We start from the raw sequence: 11,765 nt of genomic DNA, 5'->3' as shown, positions 1-11,765 counted from the left end.
CTTGGGTACGATATCTTTCATATTACTACGGGCAAATCTGTATACTTGCAGATTGGCTTATCAACTCTCAAACTTGTCATTCTCAAACTCTCCACCGTGGTCACTTCTGACACGCACAATCCTACAAGCCTTCTCGTTTTGCACTTGGGCTATGAAGGTAGAGAACACAGCATGAGACTCATCCTTGCGGGATAGAAATTTTACCCATGTCCAGCGGCTATAGTCGTCAACGATGACCATCCCATATCTCTTGCCACCTATAGACTCAGTTTTCACTGGTCCAAACAGGTCGATATGCAGAAGTTCTAACGGCCTTGAGGTTGAAACAACATTCTTTGCCTTGAAAGGGACTTTAGTGAATTTTCCTTTCTGACATGCTTCACAAAGAGCGTCTGAAGTGAACTTCAGAGTGGGTAAGCCCCTGACAAGGTTTAGCTTACTCAGCTGAGAAATCTTTCTCATGCTGGTATGCCCTAACCGTCTATGCCATACCCATTGCTCTTCATTAACAGACAGAAGGCACTTCACATTCTGAGCCTCCAACTCAGATAATCTGATCTTATAAATGTTGTTCTTCCTCTTGCTGTTAAACAGAACAGAGCCATCGATCTGACTTACAGCCCTGCAAGACTTTTGATTGAAAATAACTTCATAACCCTTGTCAGCTAATTGACTTATACACAACAAGTTATGAGTTAAGCCGTCTACCAATAACACATTATCAATGCATGGACTACTATCTACACAAATAGTACCAGTACCAACAATTTTACCCTTTTCGTTGCCACCAAAGCCAACTTCGCCTCCAGGCTTAAGTTTTAGCTCTTGGAACATACGCCTTTCTCCCGTCATGTGACGCGAGCATCCACTGTCCAGATACCATGATTGGTGTTTCAGTCGAGCTATCAAGGATATCTGCAACATAGATAATCTTGTCCTTAGGTACCCACTTTCTGGGTCCTTTCTTGTTAGTTACCCTAGAGGTTCTGATCACCTTGGGTTTCTCAACATGATAATGTAAAGGAATTTTTGCATGATATTTAGACATGGAGAAAGATCCCTTTTTGAGAGGGGGTTTAGCAACTTCAGCAGGTAAAGGATCAGGCAATATGGTACCAAAGGGAACAAAGCATTCATACAAGGATTTTTCTTTAGACATAGAAGGATCATTTCTAATTGGTTTAGAATAGCCAATGCCATGCATTCCATTTCTGCTTACGCCATAGATCATTGAAGCCATTAAGCCTCTGTCTACGCTTTTAGCCAGGAATCTTTTAAAAGACTTTTCATACTTAGATTCATTTCTACAATCAGAGGCATCACAAGCAATTATTTCTTCTAACTTAGCAATCTGGTTCTTAAGCACAGAGTTAGAATTTACCAAAGCATGATTATCATTTTTCAAATCAGAAATAATTTTCTCATGTTCAGAAGGAATCTTAGAAGCAGCAAATAAGTCCTTTTTCAACTTTTTATGCTTAGACAATAAAGAGTTATACTTATCCATGATATCAGACAAAGCATGTTTCAATTCAGAGGTTGAGAAAGAAGCGAATACCTCATTTTCATCGTCTGAGTTAGGATCTCCTTCTGATTCTGAGTCAGAGTCAACAACATCCTTTGACTCTGCTTCCTTGTCTTTGACAATAGCCATGAGTCCTTGGACTTCACCATCAGAGTCAACATCTTCTGACTCTGATTCATCAAAAGTCACCATCAGACTCTTCTTCGTCTTGAAGTGCTTCTTTGGCTTCTTGTCCTTCTTCAACTTTGGACAATCACTTTTGTAGTGCCCTGATTCTTTGCACTCAAAACATGTGACTTCCTTGATTGATGACTTCCTCTGACCTGAGGATTCAGACTTTCCTTTAGCCTTTCCAGAGCCTCTGTACTTGCTTTGCTTGTGCTTCCAGATGCGGTTGAGTCTCTTGGAGATCAGAGTCAGCTTATCTTCATCAGAATCTTCTGATGCTTCTTCAGATTCTTCTGCTTCAGCTTGGAGAGCCTTTGACTTCTCAGACTTAGCCTTCTCAGATTTGGATTTCAAGGCTATAGACTTTTTCCTCAGATCTTGCATCTCAGAGCGCTTCAGCTCATGGCATTTCAGAATGCTAATGAGTTCTTCTAAACTCATACGCTCGACATCTCTTGTGAGCTCTATTGATGTCACTAAAGGAATCCAGCTTTCAGGAAGACTCCTGATGACCCTTATGACATGATCTTTTGCTGTGTAGCTCTTGTTGAGAGGTCGTATTCCAGCTACAAGCAACTGAAATCTGGAGAACATTTCTTCAATGGACTCGTTTGGCTCCATGATGAAGGATTCATACTTTTGGATCAAAGACAATTCCTTTGATTCTTTGACTTTCTTGTTTCCTTCATGAGACATCTTCAGGGATTCAAAAATGCCTTTTGCAAACTCACGATCTGTAATCTTCTGGTACTCTTCATAAGAAATAGAACTTAGAAGAATTGCTCTTGCCTTGTGATGTTGTGAGTACAGCTTCTTTTGATCTGCAGTCATCTCTGACCTTGGGATCTTCTTGCCATCTGCATCAACGGGACGCTCATAGCCATCCACAATAATATCCCAGAGATCTGCATCAAAACCCAGAAAGAAACTTTCGAGTCTATCTTTCCAATATTCGAACTATTGACCGTCGAACATGGGAGGCTTTGCGCTCTGTGGTAGCCATTGTTTTTCACACCGGCTCGGATCACTGAACACTGTTAGGTGTGGTAATCAGAACTTGCGCTCTGATACCAATTGAAGGTATGAAAAACGGTAGAAAAGGGGGGGGGGGGTTTGAATAACGTTTTCAAGATAAAACTTCCACCTTAAAGATTTTGGCAAATCTTTCGAAACAAATTAAGTGCTAAAGATAAGAGATAGAAAAGCACACAAGGATTTTATCCTGGTTCACTTGATAAATCCCTCAAGCTAATCCAGTCCACCCGTTAAGGTGATTTCTTCCTTCTTAGAATGAAGGCAATCCACTAATCAGGTATATGTTACAACTGCACTTGAAACCTACAAGTGACTAACAATACACTGACTTAGCTCACACTAAGATTCACTCTCTTAGTCTTCTCTAGGATCCGATCAACCTTGATCTCCTAAAGGAAAACTATACAACTGTATATGAAGTTCTTGTTTACAAAGAAAGTGCTTCTAAAAAGCTTATAGTAAACACAATGAAATTCAAGATGAAAGAAAGCTTAGAAGGATTTAAATATTGCTTGCGCGTAAGTGAATGCTTCTAGCCGCTTCTTTCAATCTTCAGCCTCTATTTATATCCCAAGGATTAGGGTTGAACGTTGCATGGAAATGCTACCGTTGGAGGGCAGTTTTGGAAATTCCAGCTTCTGCTGTGGCTGAGGATGTTAGGTAGGTCGTCAGGATAGTACACTTTGCTTTTGTACTTTGGATAGTGACTTGACCTTAACCTCGTAGAATTCTGATCAGAGGAGCGCTTCGTATTGGAACTTGTGAAGCTGATTGATCAGAGTCAGAAGGAAGCTTGGATCCTCTGACCGCTGTACCTTCTGATCTTCATTTCAGAGGATCAGTACATGTTCTTCAGAGCCAGTTGCTTCTGAACTTCAGAGTCTTCACTCTTCAGAGTCTCGATCGTCAGAGTCTTCTACACCATCAGAGCCTCTGAGTCTTCAGAGTCTCTTGGTTGTCAGATCTTCTGGATCATCAGAGCTTCAAGTGAGCTGAGTCCTTATCAGAGCTTGATTTACTTCAGATCTTCTGAAGCTTTTCCACTGTTCAGACTGAACATGGAGAATGCGAAAGCGATGCTTAGGTCACTCTTTAAGCATAGTGCTTCTGATTTGTGTGAGATAAAATAGGGGTCAGAGCCTGTAGATAGCACACTCAGAAAAACACGTTAGAGTACCATAATTGTTCATATCAAAAGGTTAACTTGTAATCATCAAAACATAGAGTTGTACTACTAGATCAAAACTTGATCTTACAAAGTACACAAGGAATTGGACTTAGCTTTTAGTATGGGAGAATTGCTCATGTGAGGAATCAATGAGTGAATATCTAGGCTATAGCAATAAGGTAGTGATTCAAGGTGTCAATTGCATAGGGTAGGTTGTCTAGGAAGGATTGGATGAACATTAACCCAGAGCATTTTTCATCAATTGATATTTTCATCTTTTCATTATTGCTTATTTTGCAAACTCTTGTTACAAACAAACAAATCAAAAATCTGAATTTTACTTACTTTCAAACTCACAAGCTTCAAGCTTAAACCATAATTCTCACTCACGGTCCCTGTGGATTCGATATTAAAATCCGGAAATATCTGTGCACTTGCAGATTGATCCAACAAGTTTTTGGCGCCGTTGCCGGGGACTGTTTTTGGTTTTCGGTTTAAGTTACAAGTTTGTAGTTTTTCATTGCATTGAACAGGTATTACTAACCTTTCTTTGGTTGTGTATTTCAGTTTATGCAAGGTAGGCTTGGCACAGATCCATTGGAGTTTGATCCGGAGCCTGAACGTACTCTCCATCGCCGTCGAGCTCAGCAAAGAGCTGCTGAGATAGCCGCCATGGCTACCCATATGACGGAGGAGGAATTGCAAGCCCACATTGAAGAAAGAGTGAATGAGGCTATTGCTCAAAGACTTCAAGAGCAAGAAGCGGAGAATGCCAATCGTTCTCTTAGAGACCTCACCTCGGCTGCCATGAGCTACGATTATCCGGGCAGCATAGTTTCCCCCGATGGCACGGGAAATTTTGAGCTGAGGCCGGCATTCATCAATTTGGTGAGCCAAAATCAGTATAGTGGCGGTGCTCTTGAAGATCCTCATGCACACATGGAGCGGTTCATCCGCAATTGCAACACCTACAGAGTTCAGAATGTTTCAACGGACACCATCCGCTTAAGTTTGTTCCTTTTTTCATTGAGGGATACTGCTGAAGAGTGGTTGATTTCACAGCCCCAAGGTAGTATTACATCTTGGGAGGACTTGGCTGAGAAATTCACCACAAGGTTTGTTCCAAGAGCCCTCTTGAGAAAGCTTAAGAATGACATCATGACTTTTGCTCAATCCACCGATGAAAATCTCTATGAAGCTTGGGAAAGGTTCAAAAAGCTCTTGAGGAGGTAACCTCAACATAACCTCACCCATGCGGAACAAGTAGCAAAGTTTTATGATGGTCTCCAATATTCTTCGAGGTTTGGCTTGGATGCGGCTTCAAACGGTGAGCTCGATGCCTTACTTCCACAAGTGGGGTACGAGTTGATTGAAAAAATGGCTATAAGGGCCATGAACTCAAGTAATGAACGCCAAGCCCGAAGAGGGGTCCTAGAGGTTGAGCCTTATGATCAGCTCATGGCCTCCAACAAGCAACTCTCCAAGCAAATGAATGAGATTCAAAATCAAATGAAGACTACCAAGATTGGTGGTCGAGTTGCCCAATTGGAGTGCGTGACTTGTGGAGGGCCACATGACAGTGAAGATTGCACAGAGACTAGACCGGAGGAGGAAGTGAAGGCCATGGGTCAAGCTCGGAATGACCCATTTTCAAATACTTACAATCCAAGATGGAGGAATCACCCTAATTTCTCTTGGAGGCAAGGTAACAATGGGCAAGGAAGTGGTTTTCAAATGCAATTTCCTAGCCAAGGTTTCCAAGGCCAAGGCTCAAGACAACCACAAGAGAGAGTAGAAGGTGAAAGTGGCGGTTCCAACAAAAGCTTAGAGGAGTTGGTGGAGACTTTCATGAACCGAACAGAGAATAATTACAAGAATCAAGAGGCGGCTATCAAGAATCTTGAGAATCAATTTGGCCAGCTGGCCAAGCAAATAGCTGAGAGACCTCAAGGTAAGTTTCCTTCCGACACTATCCCTAATCCTAAGCATGAAAATGCCTCTGTTGTGTCCACTAGAAGTGGGAAAGTGATGAATGAATTGAAGAAAAAAACAGAGGGAGAAAAGAGAGAGGAGATAGTGGAAGGAGAGGTAGTTGTGCCTCTTAAGGTGAGAGAGGAAGTTGAACTTACTCCTGAAACTAGCAAGGTTCCGTTCCCTAAAGCATTGGCTAAGAAGAGCTTAGATAAAAAGTTTTCAAAATTTGTTGATATTTTCAAAAAGCTCCACATTAGTATTCCTTTTTCCGATGCTTTGGAACAAATGCCTATATATGCTAAGTTTATGAAGGATATTTTGCATAAGAGAAGAAGGTTGAAGGATATATGCTAACTGGGTTAACCGGCATTTGCATTTCATGCAACATGCATACTGACTTAGTTGTTGAGTGTGTTTGATACTTGTTAATTCTATTTGATGCATGCTATTTGCTATTACTGTCGTTTATATTCATTGTGAAATATACAACCCTAGGATGCTATCTTTAACTTATAAGCCTAAGCGGCTATCTCTTATCTGTACCTATTGGGATTATTATTTACATAATTCTTTGGAGTTGACCCTCGCGTCTTCTGTGTGTGCTTTGGCGGACTACGCCCTTTGTCAGATGTCCATGGCGGACTGATTCACGATGGTTCACCCTTCGGGGGGAACTAGGTTTGAGATGTCGGAACAGGAGTGCATCGCGGTAGCAAGAGGAGGACGAATGGTGTACATAGACTTGGTCGTTCTGGATTCAGATTCGGACGACGATCACGCTAGCACGTAGTTCTGAGCGCTGGTGTGAGCTCCTCGAGACAGGATTAGTGTAGGAGTAGGGTCGTAGCTCTGACCGTCACGTTTCTATTTTGGGACAGGGTAGTTTCCCGCCAATAGCTTTTTGTGTGGTTTCTCTACGGAAACCACAGAGAGTTGGTTGGACTAGGGGGTCTTGTTTTAGGCCATCTGGGCTAACTTATTCTCATTTTTGAGGTTTGTGTTGCGGACACTTAACCTTTACTTTTGGTCTGTACATATTGCCTACGGGCGTTACTTTCTACTACTTTCCGTCACTGGAGGTTACTCGTGACGAGGTTTGGTACTACAGCGAGGGCTGTATTTATATTGTATATTAGTTCTGTTATCTTTTGTTGGGGAGTTTATTTCTTTCAGTCTTTTGATTTTATTATCAAAAAAAAATATTCACGTTTTTCCGCTTAAACTTTCTTTTTGGTTACTAAAGTGACGCCACCGAAATCGGGGTGTTACATTGTGGTATCAGAGCTTGTCGAGTCTTTCGGGAGTCTTTGGGGAATAGGTCTTCTGTGCTAGGTTGTGTGACTCTACAAAGAGTGAAAATTGATTGTCTGCAAGCGATTTTTCGCTTAGAATTGATTGAAGTTATTGCTTAATCATATTGTATAGTTGTGCCAGAGACTATCTTGTGATAAGTACTAACTGTTTGTTTGACTAAGCACAGGATGGTAAGCCCTGACCGAATGGCGATGGCAATAGCTACAATGATTGAGGCAATGATGAACCAGTCTACTGAGGACGCTTACAGACACGCTGAGGAGGCTGTACGTGAGCAACCTCAACTACTAACCGAGGTTCCCAAGTACCAGCATAGTGGATTTGGCCGAGCTAGAACTGGAGGACTAGTGAGAACAGGTTCTCGGGAGCACCGACTGTGGAGGCCATACCAGCATCCTGAGGGAGGAGACCCTATTCCAGGATCACGCAAGTCGACGACCGCCACCAATGGCCAGGAGGTTGTGCCATGTTTCCGTTGTGGAAAGCTTGGACACTACGCCTTTCAGTGCTCGGTAACTGGACCAAAATGCGGCAAGTGCACACAACGTAGACATTTGGCCGTGAACTGTAGGACGTTCCAGGCGGGACAGTCTGATAACAAGATGAAGGGCAAGTTTCCCGCCATAGCTAGAGGAGCAAGGAAACAAGTGTTTTGTTTTAGGTGTGGGGAGACTGGACATTTTGCTAACAAGTGCTCGGCGACTGGACCGAGGTGTTTTAAATGCAAACGAGTGGGACATCTAGCTAGGGTTTGTCAGGCGCCCAAGAGGGAGCCATCTGTTAACACTGCAAAGGGAAAGTGCCTCTCTACTAGGGGAAAAGTTTATATCGTGGACGGAGAAGGAACTGATGGGTCAGCCAGAGGAGAGCGCAAGAACGATGGTAACCTTCTAACCATTCTTTCTCATTCTAGGATAATACGCTCTATTACTCTCGTAGCGCATACAACATACCTATCTTACTTATATTGTTTAAGCTTTGACCTTATAGTTATTACGCCTATTAAGAATTTATTTAACTGCCACTCGTGTTTTAACTATAGAAGTTACACGAGGTTTAGAATAACACACTAGGCCTAGAAAGTAGTCTTGCACCGATGCGTTTAAAAGGAAGCTAGAAGCTGAAGAATGAATCTCAGAGAGATTCCTCATGGATAGTATTCGTATGATGTCGAGGGTGTGTAGTCCCGTAGCGCCATCATTGAGGATTTAATATCAGGGTATTTGTGACTACTGGGTGATAGGAACTTATTGACTATTCCAGTGGGCTTTTTCTAAATTTCCACCTTCGATGTATTAGGCCTGATCAACTTAATATTGAGGGGGTGATATTCGGAATCACAGCTGGCAATGGACTTTGATAGAGGGATGTGTAAGATGAATTTGAATTGATCGAGAAATTGTCGGATTTGGGAGGAAAGTTCGTATTAAGTAATTGTTTTCATTTGGGAAGGAGTTTTCGTTTTAAGAAATGAATACTCATTTAAGAAGTGTTGGAGAGTTAAAGCATATTAGAGGTCCAAACTTAGTGAAGGCTTAGATTTTAGATCAATCGATTTGATCACGAACGCGTGAGACATGAAGTCTTGTCAGGTTTTGACCGAGAGACTAAGTATTGGATTGATTGGATGGTGATCAAGTTACAAAAAGGAAAGTGTTAGTATTAAGATGAGTGCTTGAGGTGTTTATATTTGGACAAGTTTTGTGGAGCTTAAGAGTGAATGGAACTTCGTTATGGATTTCGGTGATGCATGCTAGAGTTAGCAAGCGAATTTTGCTAAGTTGAATGAGAATCCTAGAATTAAGATTGACTTCGGGAGTTGAGGATCATGTACGAATAAGAGATTTAGTGGTGTTAGCATTTACGATTGTAGTTAAACCTGAGCAAGTTGAAGGATGGGATGATAAAATGACTAGTTAAGTCCATTGAGGTATAGTTATGATTTGATCTTCTAGGGGATGAGACCTTACTTGTGTGAAGTGTTAAGGATTGCAGTAAGTCTAAATTGGTTTGAGTGGGGAAGGTTTTGAGGACGAAGACGACAATAATGGATTGTTAGATATTAAGAGGATGATTAGCTTATGAGCTATTGATGAAGTTATGTTAAAGGGAATGAGTCTTGTCATGCACGAGGTATTAAGACTGAAGTAGAGTTTTAATTTGAATGGTGACTAAGTAGAAGATTGATTTCATGGTGCGAATGAGGATGATTACGAAGTTGGAAGTGACGTCAATGGACTAGTAGATTCCAATTGAATAGTTCGTCTAGGAGTAACCAAGCGATCGAGTTGAATTTTGGATCATGGGTGAACATCACGAGGACAAGTTGAACATTCACTCTGAAAAGGCAGAGATATACCGAGTTTAAGCAGAATTTCGGACGAACGAAAGAGGAGGAACAAGTGGTTAAGGCTGTGCGATTGCACGGAGTGCCAACTAGTATTAATTCCAAACGAAGACCCGACACAAGTGGTCGAGCCGGACAATATAGAGCTGAAATATGATAAGTCTGTAGAGACGCCGTCGGTCAACATTGGGACTAGAAGAGTGAAACAATCGAGGGGAAAGCAGAGTGCTTTAGTAAAAGTTATTTGGAACAAAGACACCGGTGATGCGACATGGGAGCTGAAGGAGAAGATCCAAGAACAATATCCAGAACTTTTTACTGACCCTTAAGTTTCGAGGTCGAAACTTTCTTTTTGGAGGGTAGTAATGTAAGACCCAAGTTTTTAAGTTTATGCTGAGTGAATAAAATCCTATTCACGATTAGGATTTGATGACCCGGGTTTATATGATGTTTTTAGGGTTTTTCCTTGTAGGTTTTGAGTCTTTTTCTTGTGTCTCATGTAGTGTTTCATGCATTCTCATGCATTTTTATTCTTTTCTTTAGTCTTTATTTTGTTTTGGTAATTTAGTAGTTTTATAGGTAGTTTTCTTGCATTTTAAGTAAAGTTTAGGACTTGCATGGTTTTGTTGTGTTTTATGAAGGACCTCTTGTGCTAATGAGCTCTTGGAGCTTCTAGAATCTTCCTTGACTTGTTGGTTAGGTTTGGAGAGCAGAAACTGAAGGAGAAAGAAGGCCAAGAAGCATGGAATTGATGGAGAACTTAAAGAGGATTGAAAAGAGGAGTTTCAGAAGCCAAAAAGTCCTTTTCAGGAGAGCTTAAGCGCCTAGGCGCTGGGAATGGGCGCCTAGGCGCCAATTAGGTCCAGGGGCCATATTTCAGAATGGAATTGGCGCTCAGGCGCTCTGAATTTGTAACACCCCGCTTTCGGTGGCGTCACTTTAGTAACCAAAAAGAAAGTTTAAGCGGAAAAACGTGAATATTTTTTTTTTTTTATAATGGAACCAAAGACTGAAAGAAATAAACTCCCAACAAAAGATAACAGAACTAATGTATAATATAAATACAGCCCCCCGCTGTAAGTAGCAAACCACGTCACGAGTAAACCTCCAGTGACGGGAAGTAACAGAAGGTAACGCCCGTAGGCAAAAGGTACAATCCAAAAGAAAAGGTTAAGTGTCCGCAACACTATCCCTCAAAATGAGAATAAGTCAGCCCAGATGGCCTAAAACAAGACCTCCTAGTCCAACCAACTCTCTGTGATTCCCGTAGAGAAACCACACAAAAAGCTATAGGCGGGAAACTACCCTATCCCCAAATAGAAAACATGACGGTCAGAGCTAAGACTCTACTCCTACACTAATCTTGTTTCGAGGAGCTCACACTAACACTCAATCCTACATGCTAACGTGATCGTCGTCCGAATCTGAAACCAGAACGACCAAGTCTATGTACACCATCCGTCCTCCTCTCGCTACCGCGATGCGCTCCTGTTCCAGCATCTCGAACCTAGTTCCCCCCGAAGGGTGAACCGTCGTGAATCAGTCCACCATGGACATCTGACAATGGGCGTTTGTCCGCCAAAGCACACACAGAAAACGCGAGGGTCAACTCCAAAGAATTACGTAAATAATAAATCCAATAGATACAGATAGATATAGCTACTTAGGCTTATAAGTTAGAGATAACATCCTAGGGTTGTACAGTTCACAATGAATATAAAAGACGATAATAACAATTAACATGCATCAGATAAGATTAACAATTATCAATCACACACAGCAACTAAGTCAGTATGCATGTTGCATGAAATGCAAATGACGGTTAACCCAGTTAACCAAATGCATTCCGGAAACGGATGGACATCAACGGATCAGCCCTAACACCAGCCACGGTGGGACCATTTCGGCCCGCGTGCCTCTTACACCACACAAAGGTAGCCAGATCAGCAGTAAACCCGAAGGTCTGCCATTTCGGTCTGCTACAAGAGTCGTCTACAAACGCTCTTACACGGCATTCCGGGTCTTATGACCATTTTGGAAACCGACGAGGTCCAGAGTACGTCCTGTGTTAATACCTCATTAATGTTGCATGAATGCAGGATGATTAGTCAAACAACGTCTCCGAATCTCACTCGACACGTCGCCACGTGTTCTAGCTAAATTAATGTCTCTAAAAGCTTACCCTAAGGTAAAGTCGATTCTGCGACAAAAGACACACTTCACAACAACACATT

General features: G+C 41.9%; 1 non-coding gene across 1 annotated transcript; it reads right to left on the bottom strand.

Annotated features, from left to right (window-relative positions):
• Positions 1 to 5,036: 5,036 nt before the first annotated feature.
• Positions 5,037 to 5,143, bottom strand: LOC130741587 (small nucleolar RNA R71). Its single transcript, XR_009020477.1, has one exon. It is a non-coding gene; the product is annotated as a small nucleolar RNA R71 (small nucleolar RNA).
• Positions 5,144 to 11,765: the final 6,622 nt, after the last annotated feature.

This window comes from Lotus japonicus, chromosome 2, assembly GCF_012489685.1.
Source record: "Lotus japonicus ecotype B-129 chromosome 2, LjGifu_v1.2".
Taxonomy (NCBI): Eukaryota; Viridiplantae; Streptophyta; class Magnoliopsida; order Fabales; family Fabaceae; genus Lotus; species Lotus japonicus.
The sequence above is the reverse complement of the archived record's forward strand: the minus strand, read 5'-3'. Positions and strand labels throughout refer to the sequence as shown.